Source organism: Chiloscyllium plagiosum, unplaced genomic scaffold, assembly GCF_004010195.1.
Source record: "Chiloscyllium plagiosum isolate BGI_BamShark_2017 unplaced genomic scaffold, ASM401019v2 scaf_5791, whole genome shotgun sequence".
NCBI lineage: Eukaryota > Metazoa > Chordata > Chondrichthyes > Orectolobiformes > Hemiscylliidae > Chiloscyllium > Chiloscyllium plagiosum.
The window spans coordinates 24,223-29,259 of record NW_025214912.1 but is presented as its reverse complement, the minus strand read 5'-3'; the positions used below and the strand labels follow the sequence as shown (position 1 = coordinate 29,259).

The 5,037-nt window shown below is 45.7% G+C and overlaps 1 long non-coding RNA gene across 1 annotated transcript in view; it reads left to right on the top strand.

Annotated features, from left to right (window-relative positions):
* The first annotated feature begins 1,381 nt into the window (after positions 1 to 1,381).
* The window catches only part of LOC122548073, an 18,812-nt gene continuing 15,156 nt past the window's right edge, over positions 1,382 to 5,037 (top strand). Inside the window, exon 1 of the long non-coding RNA XR_006311161.1 lies at positions 1,382 to 1,394. This is a non-coding gene — a long non-coding RNA (uncharacterized LOC122548073). The remainder of the gene's footprint in view (positions 1,395 to 5,037) is intronic.

Sequence of the window (5,037 nt, the reverse complement as noted above, 5' to 3'; positions counted from 1 at the left end):
GATAGAGCAGATGAATGTGTGGCTAAGGATCTGGTGCAGGGGAGAAGGATTGCCATGTTTGGATCATTGGAATCTCTGCTGGGTTAGAATTGACGTGCATAAGAAGGATGGATTGTACCTGAATTGGAAGGTGTCTAATATCCAGGCAGGGAGATTTGCTAGTGCTACTCAGGAGGCATTAAACCAGTGAGGGAGTGGGGGGTAAACCTAAAGAGATAGTGAGAGAAGAGGTATGTCTGAGGCTGGTACAGTTGAGAAGTTAGACAGTCAAGGCAGGCAAGGGCACGGCACAGAACGAGGTGGGACAGAGCAGTTTCACTGCATTTATTTCAGTGCAAGATGCCCGTCAGGGAAGGCAGATGAGTTGAGGATATAGTTTTGAACATGGGACTGGGATATCATGGATATTACAGAAACGTGGCTCAGTGATGGATAGGACTGGCAGCTTAATGTTCTAGGGTGCAATGGGAAGGATAGAAAGGGGGACGAGAGGAGGCAGAATGGCGTTTTGGATTAGGGATACCTTTATGGTTGTGCTCAGGGAGGATATTATTGGGAGTATTTCCAGTGAAGTTACTTGGATAGAATTGGGAAATAAGAAAGGGATGATCACCTTGTTGTGGTTGTCTGCTTGGGTTTTGTCTGGTTGCTCTGGTTTCCTCCCACAGTCCAAAGATGTGTAGGATGGTTGGGTTATCCAGGCTGAATTGTCCATAGTGTTCAGGGATGTGCTGGCCAGGTGGATTGCTCATTGGAATTGCATCGTTATCGGGGTCGGGTAGAAGGCTCTGATGTTCAGTGTGGATGTGATGGGCTGAATGGCCCGCTTCCACGCTGTCTGGATTCTCTGATAATTCTACTAGCTTTAAAATAGTTACAGAAAATAATAGACCAGATCTAATAGGTAAGCTTCTAAATTGGACAATTTCGATGGCACAAGGTAAGAACTTGCAAAATTTGTTTGCGGGAGGTTATTTCCAGGGAAAGGGATGGCTGGAAAGGGGGAACTTAACATAAGGAAGAGGAGCAGGAGTAAGAAATCTGACCCCTCAAGCCTGCTCTGCCATTCAATAAGACCAGGGCCGATCTTTTCATGGCCTCAGCTCCACTTTCCTGCTCTTACTTGTAACCCTTAATTGCTTTCCTGTTCAGAAATCTACCTTTTGCCTTAAAGACATTCAAGATGAAAGCCTCAGCTGCTTTACTCAGCAGCAAATTCCACAGATTCACAACCCTTTAGCTCAGAAGTTCCTCCTGAACTCGGTCCTAAATCTCTCCACATACACTAACCCTCTCAACTCCAGGCCCAAACTAGTGACCCTCATCTGCACTCCCTCCAGTGCCAGTACATCCTTGCAGAAGTAAGGAGACCAAACCTGTACACAGTACTCCAGGTGTGGCCTCACCAGCACCCTAAGCATTTTTTTAGAATAAGTGGCATCACGTTTGCAGCTTGCCAATCTGTTGGAACTGTCCCAGAGTCGAACAAATTTTAGTGAATAATCACAAGAGCATTTGCTATTTTCCCCCGCCATCTCTGGGATGCATTCTATCAGGGCCAGGAGACCCATCTACCTTTGGGCTCTTAGCTTTTTCAACAGTACCTTTTTACTGAGAATGATTGATTGTTTTGATGTCCACATCTGCCAATGCCTCCATAGACCTGTGATAATGTGAGTACAGACACAGTATTTTCCTGTTAAGGCCAAGGCTGGTAGGTGTAGAGAATGCTGCATGACTAGAGAAATTGAGACTCTGGTCAAGAAAATGAAGGAGGGATATGGCAGGTATGGAGAGCTGTGTTTGTGTGACTCCCTAGAGGAGTATACTCTCGGGAAACCAGGAGAGCAAAAAAAGGACATGAGATAGCTTGGGAAATTGGTTTCAGGAGAATCCAAAGAGATTCGACAAATATACTATGGACAAAAGAGTAACCAGGCAGAGAATAGCAACCCTCAAAAATCAGTAAGGCTGTCTATGGAACCGCAGGCAGTGGGAGAGATTCTGTAAGTATTTCACATCAGTTTTTACTGAAACATGATATGGAAGCTAGAGAGTTTGGAGAAATAAATAGTGATAACTTGGCAATTGTTCATATTACAGTGGAGGAGGTACTGGATGTCTTAAAAAGCAGAAAGGTGATAACTCCCAGGAATCTGAGCAGGTGTGTCCCAGAACTTTGTGGGAAGCCAGGGAAGTGATTGCTGGGCCCCTCGCTGAGATATTTGTATCATCGATTGCCACAGACAAGGTGCTGGAAGATGGGTGCCATTATTTGAGAAAGTTAAAAATCACACACCAGGTTATAGTCAAACAGGTTTAATTGGAAGTGTGCTTCCAATTAAACCAGTTGGACTATAACCTGGTGTTGTGTGATTTCTAACTTTGTACACCCCAGTCCAACATCGGCATCTCCAAATCATTATTTGAGAAAGGTAGTAAGGAAAAGCCAGGGAACGATAGACCGGTGAGCCTGAAGTCAGTGGCAGGCAAGTTGTTGGAAGGGATTCTCAGGGACAGAATTTACATGTCATTGGAAAGGCAAGAAAAGATTAGGGAGAGTCAGCATGGCTTTGTGCATTGAAATCATTAACTTGGACTTGAGAAAGACACAAGGTTCCACAGAACAGATTGGTCAGCAAGTTCAACACCATAGAATACAGGCGGAACTAGCTATTTGGATACAAAATTGGCTGGAAGATCAAAGAGTCATAGATGTACAACACAGAAGCAGAGACCGTTCGGTTCAACCAGTACATGCTGACCAGATATCCCAAAGCAATGTAGTCCCACCTGCCTGCACCCGGCCCATATCCTTCCTATTCATATACCCATCAAGATGCCTTATAAATGTTGCATTCGTCCAACCTCCACCACTTCCTCTGGCAGCTCATTCCATACACGTACCATCCTCTGTGAAAAGGTTGCCCCACAAGTCTCTTTAAAGTCTTTCCCCTCTCACCCTAAACCTATGCCCTCTAGTGCTGGGATCCACCACCCCAGGGAAGAGACTTTGTCTATTTATCCTATCCATGCCCCTCATGATTTTATATACCTCTATAAGCTCACCTCTCAGCTTCCGAAGCTCCAGGGAAAATAGCCCCAGTCTATTCAAAATCAATTCAACCCCCAGCTGAGCTCAAATCCTCCAATCCTGGTAACTTGTAAATCTTTTCTGAACCCTTTCAAGTTTCACAACATCCTTCCAATTTTTAACGTCACAATTTTTAGTAACTACTTTCAGGTAACTGGCAAATAATGCAGGTTAAAAATGTGAAGATTATTTTACTCACTAAGTTCTGAGCATCTGGAACAGTTTGAAAGACAGCTGAATGCAGATTCAGTAGCTATTGTCAAAACAAATTTGAAATTTAACTTTTTAAGGAAGGATTTGGAAGGCTATGTCCAAATGGGAGGTGAGTTGGAACTGACTGGTACCATCTCCAGAGGGAGAGAGTACAGCCCCAATGGGCGGAATAGCCTCCAGCCCCTGTGCTCTGTGATACTGCCTCATTCACTGTGAATGATGAAGCTCATCACAGGGCAGAGCTGTAGAGATTACAGCATGAAAATACACCCTTTGGTTAAACTGGTCCATGCTGACCAGATATCCCTACCTAATCTAAGTCCCATTTGCCAACACTTGGCACATATCACTCTACACCCTTCCTATTCATATACCCATCCAGATGCCAAATGATATAATTGTACCAACATCCTCCACTTCCCGACAGAAGATTCCATACATGCACCAACCTCGGTGGGAAAAAAAATTGCCCCTCTGATCCATTTTAAATTCTTCCCCTCTCATGTTAAACCTATGCCCTCTCATTCTGGACTCCCCCACCCCAGGGAAACGACCTTGTCTATTTATCCTACCATGCCCCTCCTGATTTTATAAACCTCTATGAGGTCACCCCTCAGCCTCTGATGCACCTGGGAGGATCCCACCACTAAGGTCACAATGGGGCCTGGCTGATTGACCCATAGGAGAGTCGGCGTGGTCCTCCGGCCAATGGGAGTGAATGAGGGGTGGGTCCAGCAGGCCAACATAAGACCATCAGCTTTGCAGGCGCAGTGTCACTGTGAGGGGGGACTCAGTGAGTGTGAAGGGAGTGGGAGAGACAGCAGAGACTGGGAGAGAGATGGAGTTAGTGTGGACTGGGAGGGTTGATAAACACTGTTTCAGTCTGCTAGACCTGAATTAGATACTCCGGGTAAATTGAAAGAACTGTGGATGCTGTAAATCACACACAACAACTGAAAGTACTGGAAAAGCTCAGCAGATCTGGCAGCATCTGTAAAGTGAAATTGGTTCGCATTTTGGATTCGGTGACACATCCTCAGGAACTGATGCTACTGAGAAAAAATGTTGGTTTTTATGCAGAAGGTAGGGGTTAAGGAGTAAATGATAGGGGGGGAATAGAGTCCAAAGAGAGAGATAAGAGCAGTTGGACAAAAAGAGTGGATAACGATCTGAGGGGGAGGGTGAATAGCTGTTTATGGAGACTGTTAGTGGCGAACCATAGGTAGTGTGTAATGCCAGGCTATGTAATAACAAGGCCTGGTGAGTGGGGTAAGGGGCAAAGACACTAGGACGTGGGAGAGTTCAGGACCTAAAATTATTAAATTTGATGTTGAAGCCAGAGGATTGTAGGGTCCCCGATTGGGAGATGAGGTGTTGTTCTTCCAGCTTGTGGCGCTGGAAAAGTACAGCAGGTCAGGCAGCATCCAAGGAGCAGGAGAATTGACATATTGGGCATGTAAGCACTTCATCAGAAATGTGGGAGTTGGGGGAAGAGGGCTAAGAGATAAATAGGGAGGGGTGTTTGGGGTTGGGGGGAAAGGGAGCTACGAAGAGACTAGGTAGATGTAGATGGGGTAGTGGTGAGAGGGTGGAATGGATAATTGGGAAGGAAGGTGGACAGGTGGGACAGTTCAGGAGGCCAGTGCCGAGTTGGAGGGTTGAATCTGTGATAAGGTGGGGGAGAGGAGATGAGGAAACCTTGATGCCGTGTGGTTGAAAGGTTCCAAGGT